The following is a 16,420-nucleotide window of genomic DNA, read 5'->3' as shown; positions in this document are numbered from 1 at the left end:
CAAATGAAGCCACCAAAATTGTCTTCTGTTAACGGCAGCGCTGCGTTAATGATTGCGGTGTTCGGGGGCGAAACTGAACCTACCGGTTATGAAGCGTCTCGGCCGGGACCTCGCCACAACTAACTAGTTTACAGTACCCGGACTTTATATATTAGATAAGCAATCGGAAAACCTTTAATCCTATCTGCTGGTCTAGTGGCTAACTTTAATGCTCTACCAGATTTGTAATTGTAACGCATGTACTTAATGTTTATTGCACTAAATAACATAGGTACACATTAAATTTTAAATGTATGCTAATGAAACATGCATCTCTTGTCATTATTACTTTGTATCTTGTCTTAGTAACAACAGGTATCTACTAAGTATGAAAGTCTCGATGGACTAATCACAATAAAAAGTGGCATAGTTAATTTTAACTAACCATACGTATAGAGTTGTGATTGTGTGAAGTTAAGGTGCTGAGTAATGTCCACTACTGCGTAAGGACTTCGTTAGCCGCCGCTCCTGTAATGACTCGCTTAATTCGAGATAATTACGCTCCCAGCAAACGTACGTGGGCTTGAGAAATTTATTGAGACTCTTTCAGACGGAATGGAACTTGTTTTGCAATATTTTGTCCAACGTCCCACTTCTTCAAGCATTAACACTGGCTTAATAAGCCTATAAATTACAATGGAGCACTATTATGATGACTTAACTGCCAGTTTATTTGTTTTTAAATGCACACCCTAATTAAAATGCACCGACTGCGCCGAGCCCTTCCTATCACGCATTCTGAATTTCCGCTCATATTTTAATAACCAACATTAACGTACAGAATCACGAAACGGCAGTCATCCTGTCAAAAATCGCTTCTTTTTAATCGGGAGTGAGTCAAGCAAATTCCAAGTCAGGCGCGCCCGCCGCGACCGCTAAGCCATTTTAATATTCCTCACGAAACAAGGCGTTCACTTTATTTGAAAGTTCTTTTATTCTTGTTGTTTTTGTGAGTGTCGCTTAGACATTCTGTCAGTTAGGAATAATTCACATTAAATACACCTACCGCGCGCGGCCCTCGGCATGCCGCCGCGGCGCGGGGCGCCTACAATCGTGCTGGAATTGGAAATGAGTGCGGCTGATGTTTTGTTTTAATAAACTCACATATTTGCCTTCAAAGTAAAAGGTTTTATTTGATTTGTTCTCCCGACCAAACGAGTTTCAGATATACAACGATTAGGGTTCGAAGCGTTACAGGCAAAAGGCAAAGTTGAGTTTGAATTTGAAAGTTTGCTTAAACGAAATTGGACCGGCATTTGTGTCTATTGTGTAGATAAAGGTATATGCCGTTTTCTTAAATACGTTTGCTCAATGAATTGGCTTCTACGTTGCAATATCTGGTATAAAAGGTTTCATTGCTGCGGGCAAATCAGTTTAAGATAATCTTTAAGTACTGAGATATTATTGTTTCTATTAGAAATATTGCGTCTAGACCGTCGGAACGCGGTGGGAGCAAAACGAATGCAGTTCAGCGGAGATGCAATGCGCCGACACAGGCCGGCCTATTGTTAGCGTGTTCCGTGGCGGTAAATTCTCTACCAATCCCATCATAATATCTAGATATAATTGTTGCCATAAATAATTTGCCGCGGTAACACTAACGAATGCTACGCTACCACTATTCATAAAATTTTAAGTTTGCCGTAACAGCAGGCATAAGATTTATGAAACACAAAATTTGCGCCCTTTCCATAATTGCTACATAATTTCACAAAACAAGAGCTAAATTAGTTATTACTTCATTTTTCGTATTTTCGAATCGCAACCACGCGCGTGACTACACTAGTTCGTGTGTCACGAGAGATAATATTTTTTCTAGTCTAGCAACTCCGGCATGCGTGGCTGAATAGCTCATAGCTCCTGTGCCAACTTTTTTTTGTTTAATTAAAACGAATACTTATTTGTACCATGTCGAGCTGCACCTGCCCGCTGCATACTTTCTGATGGACGTGGATAAAAAAAATCATGATCAAGCAAACTGGTTTTTGCATATAGTTTGGATTGCTTTAGCTTATGACGATTTTAATAAAAGTTAAAAGCGCTGTTATAGTCTCTCTCAGTAGATTAAACAATTCGTCGGGAAATTATGAAATCTATTTACTTCATTAGAACAAAAAGAAACTCCATTTTAATTTCAAAAATTTAATCATTCAAGACTTATCTACAAATATTACCCATATACCTATAACGTTACACGTTGTCCCCACTCGGCATGTGTACATAAAACATTAGCGCTAGAACAAATGTACCGTGGGGACCTATCTTAAGTAAAAAGTAACGCTAAACAAGATGTCATAAATATTATATCAAACACTCATACCTACTCCTAATTCAGGATAATTTATTGATTTATTTGTCGTATGGCATTTTAGTTACTGGATTTAAATTAAATTAAATATTAACCTATTCAGGATGATGATTTAATAATAAACTAATAATAAGTAGATTATGTTTGGCGCTGCACTGATGAAAGACGCTAAGCTCAAAATAATAAATAAATACCCACAACACGTACCGTTAATTTTTGAACAGTAGATAGTATACTGAGCACGCTCCCTTCTTGATTTCGTGTTGTGATATCGCTGTTAGACTGCGCCTATTAATTCTTCAACAATGCTACAACTGATGCTACGTCATGGTTTTTCATCTTGTTCTCTTTGTTGTTATTTGTAATTGATTTTTGATTTGTAACACCGACTGAAAGGTTAACCGTTCGACCGAGATCGAACCATAACAACATCGAGTTTGTTCCGGCTCGTTCTGATAAAAGAATGTTAAAAAGAGAAAGCAAAATCCAATCTAAACTCACAAGCAAACACCGCGGATCCTCAAGACAGTAGACAGAAGAAAAACAAAAACTCTTGCGATCAATCCGATGCCGATCCGAATGCCGGAGTGAGACAAGTGTAAAATCAAAACTCAAAAGGAACAAAGGAGCTAGAATATACCAATAAATTACACCTGCTTCACATAAAGGGAAGATATTGTTTTAAAAATAAGTCCCGGGCGAGTGATTACGGCTCCGTACCTAACCCAGACTAGAAATTCCGATAGTTTTTGCGGCGGTAAAAACTGATATTCCGTTCGGCCGCATTCTGTCCGTACATTGAGTTAATGCGGGTCGTGATTGTACCTGCGTCTCTGTCCGGTGTAGGGGTTGGAATGAGATAGAGGTTTGTTTCACGCGAGGAAGGTTGAATCGCATTTTATGGTAAGTTGGCGGGACAGGTGCATCGCGTACACCTGCGGACGCGGAGCCGGTGGCGTGGCCGAGCGAGATGCGATCGAAGGACATCGAACCTTTCCCGAGCCGCGGTACCTACTCGTATCCGTAGATAATGCCGTCCCCATAACTCTGCCGCCATGCTACATAAATTAGCAGGTGATATGTGAGGAAACGCGGGCGGGATAAGAACATTTATATAAGACGCTCTACATTCAAGATTGTTTAGATAACGAAATCGCGCGGCACTGATTCAGCCGAGGTTCTCGGTAATCTCTAAACACGAACTGTTAATTACCTGCGCGAGTACTTATCGTGTACCGCTGCGAACTAACCTGACAGCAACTGTTGTACAATGGTACAAGACAATCTGAGTTTAAAACAATGGGGCAGTACATTTGTTGCATTTTTAGTTTTAATTAAAACAGTTAGTAGCTTGAAATGAAACCACGGTCAAACAACAAAAACGTGGAAACAGCAATCGGAACTGTTTTGACGAACATTGTTAGTTTGTTCGAGCTAGGTTAACTTTAACGCGGTACCGAAAATATACGCTCAAGCGTATATCTCTCCTGAGTTGAAAGTATTTTTAATCGACTTCAGAAAAAAAATAGAATAGGATAGGATTGGATTATTTAAAGATGAGTAAGTTCCCGTCAAGTTTTATGACAAGATTCCCATCCCATAATACAAACTGAAAAAATAACTAACAATATGACGAATCATCTTTTAAGCACCATACGAATAAACAATGACAGCAGCCCCTTGAGTGGACGGCGAAGCATTTAGTGTAGTGTTATGGCCAAGTCGAGTGCGTGCCGGAGAGCTCGTAACGTTTTATGGGATTGCGTCCAGTTAAAGTTATCTAATGTTTTTCTCGCGTTATAGTGATAATGTCAGAAAGATATACTGTAATTCGCTAAACAAGACCGTTTACAAGCAACAAGCTTCCTATTTGTAGTTCGTATCGTATTGACACACTGTTTTGTTGCAATTGAATGTTGTGAGTAAATAAATTTTATTTTGCATGAGAATGCGTTTGCGTTGACATGACAATGTTTATATTATTCGTGAAGAAAACGATATTTTTTTAATATCAGATCAAAGTGAACAGGGCAATCGAAATTCGTCACTTGCGGGCATTTTTCTCTGTCACTCTAATTACGTCTTAGTGAGAGTAAAAGAGAAAGATCCCCGCAATTTGCGAATTTCGGTTTTCGCGGTAGGCCCCCAGTTACGACGCCGTTAACGGAATTCTTAAAGAGCGAGCGTGCTAAGGATTTTTACTTACGTCATAAGTAATAGTTATTTGTACAACAAGATAGCAAAGCTTGATATTTCTTCGAGTGTTTGTTTTGAGTCCCGTGCAATTTCTTATCTAATCGTTAGGTCTGAAGGGTTGTAGCTATTTTTTTAAATTACGTTAGTTACTGTACCCCCGGAATCTGCGGATCAATGAATAATGGGGTTGCCAATCCTTCAGGTTTCATAAAGAACCCCGTAGGTAGCTACTAAGTATAGTCTAAACCTAATATAGATACGAGTATACTAACATGAAGCATCATGTAGTCAACCTCGGCATAAGATTATATAACGTACACAGTACACACACACATGTATTTTTATCGGCCCAATTTCAAATAAGCGATCGTCCGGAATATTGCTTTTATATTTGCCAAAACACGAGTGGTAAGTTTAACCAAGCAAGTATCGGTAAATCCGGACAGTAGTCTGTAGCCGGTATATCCGGTCGGAAGAGGCGAATTTTGTCCGGATATTGAATATCGATCGCACACCCTTAACCCTGATGTATCGCCGGTCGTTACAGGCCCTCTAGGGCCGATAAAAGGATATTTGCCGATTATTCAATTGTGTTCGGCAAAAATACAATAACGATTTTTGATGGGGTAATTGGCTAGTGATGGCTTCTAAAACGGTCATTGATTGAACACTATTATTGATTCTTCAAGTTTTTTATTTAATAATCTACATATAGTTATAATAATATAACTTATATAAGGATATAACAAAATAGACGAAGAACATGCATTGATCTCGATAACACATAAATATGCTTTAAATGATATAAATATGACTTAAACTAAAAGTATATTCGGGTTGATTAAAAAACGGTCTATACATTGTATCATCAAGGTAAGAGACGTCCACGGAACTTGATTCCTAATATGTAAGCCAGAGCTAGGCATTGGTTTCAAACATATCTGTTGCTAACGCATATAAAAGGGATAATATTATATTTTATCCTTTTTGAAATCAAATCATCTTTTTAGGGTTCCGTAGTCAACTAGGAACCCTTATAGTTTCGCCATGTCCGTCCGTCTGTCTGTCTGTCTGACTGAGTGGGGGTGAACATTTTTTTTGCTTCAACCCTACCGTGTGGGATATCGTTGGAAAGGTCTTTCAAAACTAATAGGGGTCTTCAACAAACATTTCTTGATAAAGTGAATATATTCGGAGATAATTGCTCCGAAAGAAGAAAAAAATATGTCCCCCCCCTCTAACTTTTGAACCATAGGTCCAAAAAATATGAAAAGAATCTTGGAAGTAGAGCTTAAGAAAGACATTAAATGAAAACTATAGAGGATATGATCAGTTTAGCTGTTTTTGAGTTATCGCAAAAAGTTTTCCCTTCATAGTAAAAAGACGTACACCCACAGTTCATCCCTTGGTTAACAATCTACCATACTTTAAGCTCCAGTTTAGCTTATTGTGACGGAAGAGTAACTACGGAACCCTACTCTGAGCATGGCCCGACATGCTCTTGGCCGGTTTTTTAAGGTTAATTTTGTTTGTCCATTTTTAGTTTTATTTTTGTTATGAGTGACGAAGCATTCTGCTAGTCTCGTTTTCTGGCCAAACAGTCATGTCACTACAAAAACTTGCGCTTCGGGTATATTTCAAGTTTCAAGGTGTCAATATGAATCCATCAAAATTTGAAGAGTTCCCTTAATTCCTCATGGTACTTATCATCAGAATTGGACCTTGACAACAATGTTTTGCCAAAAAAATTTTTTTTTTTTTCATTTATATTTAAAAATTAAAACAATTGACTAATTCCAGAAATACGAATGTGAACTACATGCGATACTTATCGGAATGTAGGCAGTGTAGCAACGAACGAAACGGCAAAGTACACAAATGACATATTCATGAAGTCCATAGCTCTGCAAACGTGGACGGCGTGCTAATTTTATAGGGCGTGCGAACCCTTCGTTTACCTGGGCTGCTCAAAATCGCGTCAGCAGATTATGACAAGGGGTTTAATTTGACTTATTTTTATAACATCCCCTAATGGGGAATTATTTTCAATATTGTCACTTTAAGTACATGGTGTAATTCTCTAAAAATAGTTGTAAGGAAAATAAATCATAGGCGTCAATTTTTTTTTAATTTAGGTTATTTAGCAAATAATAACATAAGTTATTTAAAGCCTGACAAGATCCTATTTGACTCTATTCTAGTACTCTTTGACAACAAGTCATCGAATGACACCAATTGGAACAAGAAGAAAAGATTCCAAATGCGAAAAAATATTCCCAAAGATACAAGAAAAATATTTTGTACACAATAAAATAATTACATCAAAAAGCGATGAAGGATTGCATAGCATTCCAATAAACAATGCATTAAAATTGGTCGTTGACATGATCGAGTACAGACGTTTTATTTGACTATACATGACGTACTATGTACGTAAACATTACATTTGACAAACAATAATTGTTCAATACGTTTCTTAATTCGATTTTCGGATAGCTACCGTATACCGTATCAACTAATTCATTGTATATTATAATATTGTCCACAGCAGGATAATCATTATCTAAGGCCGGATATTTCGCATTCCCTTATACATTGAACTCACAATCAAGTTATTGTTTACTCGACCACTACCATTGAGAGCGCTATAAAGTCCGCTCCGGGATGAAGATTCAGTAACGACGCGCTCTGTATTACCAAGTTGTAGCAAGACATAAACTTTTCGTAGCGAATCGTTTTGTATTCAGTAGTAATCCCTTTATGTCCGCTAGGGCGACACTGTCTTAACGATGATAAAGTACTCTTCGGCGTACCTACGAATGTGCCGCGAAGATATAAAATATTAAGCCATCAGCGCGTTTCAGTTTTAAGTGTAAAATATCAAGTGTCTCCCTAACCGCGCTCGCAAAGTAAAATGTTTATGAATGTAAGAAAGTTTTTGTTCGGTACCGAACTTTTAACGTCTCTTGGCGGAGCCCGGATTACACGGGAACTGCGTTAGGTCAACCGCTGAGACCGGATAATGGAATAAAATTGTGGACTTTTCACACCGCTGTAATTCAAAACCGCCGATGAGGGCAATTGTATTTGAAAGAGGGAGTGTGCGTGCAGATACTTCAAAATTGTTATTTGAAGGTAAGTGCCTTTATAATCTTATATTGTTGGTAGCGATGATTTAGCTGCTTACAATATTTTGTTGAGGATAATAGTTTAATTATAACCACAAATCGAATAACATATTGCCTTGTCGTCATTGAAAATAAATTAGAAAAAATACTTATTTGTTTATCAATAAAGTACATACATTCTGTCTCCAACAATAAGTTAAAAGTGTTATATAATAAATACAGATATCATAGATAATAACTTAATTTGTTAATAATAACTCGGAATTGATTGTCGATTGACAATTAGCGTAATAATGATTGATTTAAGTGATTGTGGCGATGGATCTAGGAGTGCGAGCGCAGCTTTTAGTTTACAGCTGCATTTAATTGTCGGCGGTCACGCAACTCTGCATCTGCCTTAATCTTCGGAACGCCTACTAATTTTCCATTTCAGCGAGTTGACAGCTGGTGCTTTTGAAAATCATTAGCGTTACATTGTAAGTAACATGTTAATGCTAACAACAAGCCCCTTTTCCTTCACTGACTGTAGATTCGTTGCGTGTTGAAAAAGTTGAACCAAACAAATTCGTCACAATTTATTTGGCAGTGTTAAACTTAGTTTGTTAACATTTACAAAGTTATTAGGATCTAGAGAACTAAAAAAATCACCAACATGAATCATGGTTTTTTTATATATTTATATACCATACAAAAGTTTTTTTTTATTATATAGGATTGCTCCGTAATTAATTGATAGGTAGGTATTTTAACTACTGGATAGCGCAGATACCGGCCCCAAATCATAAAAAGTGTATCTAAAACCGAACTAGTAAAATGCCTTTTGTTCAAAGGCAGACATGAAAATACGAGTTAAAAAACGCTGCTCTATTATTTCTGCTGGCATAGTCTGCGTAGCCTTTGATTGGAAGTTTAAATAGCCAGCGGTCGAAAGAAAACAAACGAAAGTCGCACAAGTTTGCGTAAGCATTTAGTCGAGCATAATGGTTTACTGGTCCATAATAACAGACAAACCAAAACCAATCACGTCGCTCCTGACAGGCTATTAAAAATCGAAATAATTGGAAACGAAAGCAGTTTATCGAAATATATTGCGCTATTTATTTTAACCACCGATGTATATAGCCTCGAGACAAATGGAGGATTAGCTTCTCGCTACATCAGCCTACACTAGTCAGGCCATTATATAGCCCAATAACGAACGTTGAATTATAGAAGTACTGTGAAAAGGAATCTATAAATTTTAAGGCTGGCTTGGGTATCGTTTATAGGGGATTTAATTGTAAAATATGTTAACGCTTAACCTTATAAATAAAGGTTTACGGGCGATCTTGTACGAGTAATTCCTCAAAGTTTAAGCAAGCATCATTTGCATTATACATGTTTAACATGAAAGTAAACATTACTTAAAATATTGGTTTTCTAAATCATTGCCAAATGTCATCCTTCAGCCAATTCTTCGCATAATTTCATTTCACCGAATGATCAAGTAGTAAGTCGCTTCGCTCGTCATCGCACCTATCTTGTCTCTGTCAAATGACTAGACGTTATCGTATTTTTTTTTACCCAAATAAGTGATTTGGCGAAAGAAATGTATTCCAAATGTTGTATGTCATAATAATAATCTACTTAACAATAATTCTACCAAGTTAAACGTTGTCATAATGAAACTTTGCCGAATGTTGGTTGCCAAAGTACCTAAATCATCTGCGAAAACTTGGTTCGCAAGTAAAATTCGGTCCATAAAACTTCGACGAAAAGGCAGGATACCGTAAATACCCTTAATTAAAAGGGTGAAGACATAAATCTGATATGTTAATTCGGCCTCAACCACCAGATTACTTTCGGCCAGTTGAGTAGAATTGATCAAATGAAAGGTGATATACATAGGCCGAACCGGGACGGGCAGCAGCCGGCCAGATCAATTTTCTGTTTACAACCGCCGGCTATCAAAGAAAACCGCCTCAGACCCACTAATTGGTAGTAATAGTACCACGTAAACACAGCCCGAGAGACCTCCCTGACTGCCTTACTTAGGCCATCCGAATCGATCAAACAGTAAATCAACTAGAAGTATAGGATTAGCGTTGTTTATAAAATACGGCCAAACATAAATCAAATAAAAAAAACGTGCTCGAATAGGCTCTTGGGATTGTGAGAATTTTGCATACCTCAATTAGTTTAAATGTTTAAGTTGTTATTTAGCCTGCAGCATTGAGGTATTTTATATCTAGAAAGACACCAAGTTTTTATGGAAATTGAATATCAATATGTTTTTTCACCGCACCAACTGGCAAAGACTCTTTGATTGTTCAAAAACTGATGGGATGAGAAAGTTGCATTTTATCCACATTTGTGGCAAAATAATCTGATACAAATTTTTAGTTGTTTCCTTATGTTGGCTGGTAGAATTGACTTTTAAATGATGATTTTGAATAATACATTTTTAATAACATTCATTTGGTTTGATTATGTTTGTTATTTTACAGTTAGTGTTTTCCTCGCGTTGGTGTGGTGAAAATGTTTGTGTTTTACTCAGTGGCAAAATTTGTTTAACACTCGTCCCTTGGAATTGGAACCTTCGCAACGCTTAAGATCCCACATTTCGTGGAATTTTAGAATCTGTCGCTCGCTCGGGTGCCAATATTAGCACGAGCAGTTAAACAACAACTTTTCCCTCTTGTAAAATAAATAACTATTATTGTTCTAGTGTTGTCTCAATGTGTCCATGTAGAAGGGACTCCATCAGGTCGCATAACCACTTTTGTCATATTTTTAATTGTCATAACACTTTATGCATAGAATTGTAAGTCATAAAAATCTTAGTTAGATGTTGTTAGTTAATTGCTATTTATACTACTACTAGGCCTAGGTATATCGCCTCGTCCTACCCCTGGACAGCTAACATCATCGTAGGTACCGTACCGTACATACCATATTTAGAGATATAATCTTCCAGCATTGAACTTTCTAATGTTCTCCAAAGAAAACTCAGATTCATTCTACTTGATTGTTATGGATTAAACGGACATTGGACATTGCGAATAAAAACATAATTGGTATAACGCAAATACTACAAGTAATCCGAATAAGGAAAGAGAGCGACATTGCGAAATCCACTTCGGAGCTTTAGTAGAAATGGTTTTTGCAAGGAGAAATGGCATCTGTTCGTAAAAAGTTAGAATTTCGTAATAGGGAACTAGAACCAGATGGTAAAAACGAAGTTGCTTTGCAAACATGCTTTTTCCTAACTTTTTCTAATACCACGTCGGTGGCAAACAAGCATACGGCCCGCCTGATTGTAAGCAGTCACCGTGGCCTATGGATGCCTGCAACTATAGGTGTTACATGCGCGTTGCCGACCCATTAATAACTTTTACACTCCTTTTTTGAAGAACCCCATACTGTAGACCCTCGGGAAAACCACGGTAATGATTTTTTTTTTATAATACGTGCGTGAAAATATCTTTCCATTGGCTGTAAGTAGCTACTTTAATTTATTTTCTCATTATGGAAGAGATATTAATTAAAACATTAAATCTACATAACGCCATTATGAAAGTTCGATATTGTTCACCCGTCGAGTATTCGAAAGTTAATTCAATATTAAAGTCATTCTTGTTTTAGTAGTGTGACCCCGCTTAATCTAACCGCTGTTCAAATTTGAACAAACTGAACACCAAGAGGTTACAGGCCAGGACTTGGTCACGTCGACAATATTAAATTAACTCTCGACGACTGGTTCAATTCACTTCTGACCTTTCATTAATTACTCGTTCCACTAAAAACCTTACCTATTAGATAAATCAAACAGAAATTTTCACGTTATAAAAATGATACAAGGAAAATAAAGAATCAACTCTTATTACTCAAAGATGACGTCTGAACGATATTTATCCTCATTTTCCAGATTAATTTTAATAAACAAGCCTTGATGGCTGGCTCAGTCACTTTGGCTAATTCTACAACGGAAGTCGTTATTTCTACAGCAATTAACATTTTGTAAACCAGCTAACATAATTTAGCTAAGTCAACCTTATTTGATATGATACGTACGATGTTTTTATAATAACACGTGAACTCGCAGATACATGAGAAATACTTATTAGTATTAGATTAGACATGCATCAACGGTACACTTAATGGAACTTCCTAAGATTTTTTGCCCGAAAAACCCTTGTGAAATTGGGCCGGCCGGCATAGTGGGTAATTTAGAAAACAAGACGCGCTGCCCTCCGGAATGTAAGGATAGATTGGACGAGCATGGATCACGGAACACGCATATTTAAAAATCTTTTCATCTCTGAAGATGTGCAATTTTGCCGACAGTCGGAATGAATAGTCTCTGTATTTGAAGAAACGTGTCTGTAATTTCTCGGTTTGCAAATCATTTTTTGTATTTACATTTATTGGAAAAACTGACAATCTACACTTACAATTTTCATAAATTGATTCATAACAATACTGCAGAGGTATCTGCAATATTTTTATGAATCAATATATGAAAATTGTAAGTGAAGATTGTCAGTTTTTTAATGAGGTTTTAAAATAATTATCCCGTAATCACATCAAACTGAAAGGCAACACGCGGGTACGCACTTTTATACCTATCAAAATTATTCCAATTTGCCAAAAGTAGCGAGTCCGGTGGCCTCCAGGAAGACCGGGAATATCTTATCTCTCTTGTTACATTAAAAAAACCGTCTGGAACATTTTCTGAGGTTTCGTTTAGTGGAAATTCCTCGCATGTTTCAACAGACACTGCTCGCCCACCGGCACCGACCGGCAGTCTCATCTTACACGAGAAACATGCTCAATAAATATTTTAACCGTCACACGATTCGCGATGGCTAACGCATACAAATCATAACGCCCGGCCGCTGCCTTTTTTGTTGGAAAATCACAATTCATAGCCCCTTATTTGAATAATAATACGTGGGCTATAAAAGTCTCGCATTTCAAGTCGGTCAATTCTGACTAGTAAAACATATTTGTATAGATACGTCTAAGAACACAAGTGGGCAGGGACGCACCTAGTTAAAAAGTCTTAAGCAAACTTTACTCGAAAGTCCAACATAAACATTGAAGTCGAGTAATCTTTTCAAGTAGCCGGAGAGATAAGACAAACAAAAACTTTTAAGTGCCTTTTTATCGATCGTTAGCAATTTGTGACAATTTTAATTACTTACCTAGTTTTTATTTCGTTGAACCCATTATGACATAAATATTGCAGAACTCAATATGACATTTCCACCAAATTTTCCGGAGTGTTTTCGTTATTAAAACAAAGGAAATTCGTGTTCTAATGTGATAAAACTTTGTGATATTATGTCTATATGATAGTTAAATTAAATTAACATACCTTTTATTCATGTACAAATGTTTTTTTTTAATCAACGTCCATTCAGCCAAAAAAGACGATAGCCACTACAACTGAAATCAGAATAAGTCAACGAAAAACGTCTCTTAATAATGGCACAGTCACGTCCAAATCCAGTTCGGGGCACAGAACACACGTAATGAAGCTTTGTTAATTATCTTTCGTTTATAATATCGGGAGCGGCCGCGAGCGAAGTGTGGGGAAGACTGTGACACGGACGTCCTCGACGCGCGCTCGGCGGTGACTGGTCCACGGCTCGCGTCGTGTGTACAGAATACACCCCCAGTGCCCGCGCACCCTACAGGCTACGGGGTACGGGCGCAACGCGTGTTCCATGCAATTTTCCATAAATTTTCGCATAAGCTCCGAAGCCACGCTGTCAAAAGCTGTTTCTGGAGCTCCCTGAAAACGATTAGGGTTTACCGCGTAATTGAATTACCTACCTGTAACGCCGGTTTTTTTCAGTCATGATTTTAGGTTTGATGATGATTTAAGTATATATTTTATGACAAAAATTTCGATAGCTTTTATTTCGATTTTATCATTAAAATAATCAAGGTGTTTGATCTAAACGTGTTATGGTTGAATTTTAATGTAAGCTACAAATTTTTATGGCAAATCGCAAGAAACAACCCAGTATGCAATAATTAAGGTAGCAGTACTAGCACTATTTTTTGTTAGTAATCATATGCCATATAAATCTTAAAAGGTACCCGTTTTAGTGTAATTTTAGTTTTGACTAATGGACAAAATATTTTTTTGACATTAATAATTTTGACTGCACTTTGCGAAAACTAGTTTTGACTGAAGAATACAATACAATACAAATACTCTTTATTGCACACCACAATACAGAAACAGTACAAATAATGCATCACATAAAGATGAGGTAAACAACAGGCGGTCTTATCGCTAAAAAGCGATCTCTTCCAGACAACCTTTAGGTAGTGGAATAAAAAAAATATATATATATATATGGTAGTGGAAAAAAAAAATATATAAAAATATATATGTTATGTCAGTAGGTGTTCCAGATGCAATAAAAGAAGTCTAGCACAGAATAAACACAAAACAAAACAATATATCATATACAAATATTAATAAAATAGATATATAAATACATACACATACATACAGGGTGGACAAATAAGAATGATACACTTTGTTTTTAAATTTTAATTACATTAAGTGGAAATTTTATTAAATTCATAAATATATTATTCAGGGTTGGCAATTGTATACGGAAGATAATTTCTGCCAAATGTATACCACTAGCAGCAAGCAATTTTATCTCAAATGTTTCTGTTGTTTAAAACACGTTGTTTGCTCGATCAATTTTGAAAAAAAGTGACAGTGATTGGCACCCAAATTCTCCAAATTTTGTAGCTCTTGACTTATTTCTGTGGGGCTATCTAAAATTACGTGTCTATGCTAACGAGCTGATGAAATTTAAACAGTTAAAACCGACTATTCGACACAAATGTACTAAGATAATGCCAAAAATGTGCGAATAGATGCTGAACATTGGGATGATAAGGGATTACATTTGCCTGCTGTTAGAGGTGGACATATGTCAGAGATTATGTTTGCCAACCCTGAAGAATATATTTTTAAAACAATACCTAATAATTTTTGAACTTAATACAGTTAAAATTTAAATACAAAATGTATACTTCTTATTTGGCCACCCTGTATATTAAAATACATATTATATATATAATAAATGCCAGCTATAAGTATGGAAAAGGAAGCAGATAAAAGTATTACGGAGCAGGTAAAAAGTGAAGTTTAATGAGTCTCTTGAAAGAATTAGGACATTTTTTATTTTATTTATTTATTTGAATCAAAAGAAGATTACAAAAAGCCGTAAACTACTAATCTGCCAAACTGCAGTACAGTTTGTTGGCAGAAAAAACTAAATCGACCCTCCATCAACTAGTTACATTGAGCGCGCCTTAAGTCTATAGGCAGTGAATTCCATAGTCGGATAGCTTGAAACGTGAAGAATCCCAATTTTTCACCAAGAAGTTGCTAAAAGATAGTTAAAATTTTTTAACTAGTGAATACGCATTTTCACCAAGGCGTTACGGAGAACTAGTTTTAACTAGGGAAACTGAATTTTTACTTAAAACGGATTTTTACGGTAGCATAATTTTACACAATAGTAAACATTGATAAGACCCTAGATTTAAAGTTTAAGGTCTGAATTGCCTAGACCATAACCACAGTGGTAGCATAGGGATAACGAGAAATAGTATTGAGCTAGTTAGAACATAGCTAGTTTGACTGAGCATTTTCCGCAAATTGACAACCATTATGCCTATTTGACCTCAGGAATTCGTGGTGGTATTTACTATTTATATATTCCAACCTCTCAGAAACTATTCCATTATTTAGTCATTTATTTATTCCAACGTCATCAGAAAACCACAGACAACATAACACGATCTATATATACTTTTATCATAGTACGTCTACACTTTGATAAAAGTATATATAGATCGTGTTATTAACGAAGACGCGTGCCTTAACTCGTATTTTCATGTTATTAAAGGTTAGATTTGACAAATCTGCGCGTCATCGTGGATGACACGAACTCTAGATAGGTACCACATTGACGGGACCGAGATTTTAAATTTTAATCGAATAACGTTCATACGTGTGCACTGTATACGGCAGGTGTGTAAATTTTATAGTATTTGACCGGAACAAAACCAAATCGGTCCGATCATAAACTAAACCATTCGTTTTTTACGACTACATCTAAACTAACGCCTCAAGACGCGTGGGAAATACGATTTTATTCGATTTGCTTATAAATACAAAACTTTACAATGAATTATTAATTTATTTTATTTTACTCCAACTGATTAGATCCAAGTCGCTCTTTTTTGTAATCCTATTCCTATGGCGTCCCTGGATCACGAGTCCAAGTCAAATATAAAGCATTCCTAATCAGTATCTATTTTAAACGCGAAAAACACAATAAGCGGATTCCGTTGCCTAGGGACGCTTCCGAGTCATTATCTAATAAAGCGCAAATATACGAAGATTTGTAGTGCTAACGGCGTAAAGGACAAATGTCAACGCAGGTGTTAGGTTAACATTCACATCACAGACACAGGTCTACAGGGCTTCGGAAAATCTGACCTTTACTGGCCATCAGAGGTTATGTTCCATTGTTTCATAAAATATTTCACCAATATAAATTTGTCCTTAAAACCGTTATACCAAGAAATTAATCTAACATATAACAACTAATAGAATGAAATGTAAGTAAATAATTATTTATCTAATCATCATTACATATTATATTCAATAAATTAAAATTAAAATTAAATAAAAATTATTTAATTAAGTAAATACAGTATT

General features: G+C 36.3%; 1 protein-coding gene across 1 annotated transcript in view; it reads right to left on the bottom strand.

The window, feature by feature from the left end:
• The window catches only part of LOC133518877 (leucine-rich repeat neuronal protein 2-like), a 66,910-nt gene extending 53,523 nt beyond the window's left edge, over positions 1-13,387 (bottom strand). Inside the window, exon 1 of the mRNA XM_061852641.1 lies at positions 13,031-13,387. The gene's annotated coding sequence lies outside the window, so the exon portion shown is untranslated. The remainder of the gene's footprint in view (positions 1-13,030) is intronic.
• Between the last annotated feature and the right edge of the window lie 3,033 nt (positions 13,388-16,420).

This window comes from Cydia pomonella, chromosome 6, assembly GCF_033807575.1.
Source record: "Cydia pomonella isolate Wapato2018A chromosome 6, ilCydPomo1, whole genome shotgun sequence".
Taxonomy (NCBI): Eukaryota; Metazoa; Arthropoda; class Insecta; order Lepidoptera; family Tortricidae; genus Cydia; species Cydia pomonella.
The sequence above is the reverse complement of the archived record's forward strand: the minus strand, read 5'-3'. Positions and strand labels throughout refer to the sequence as shown.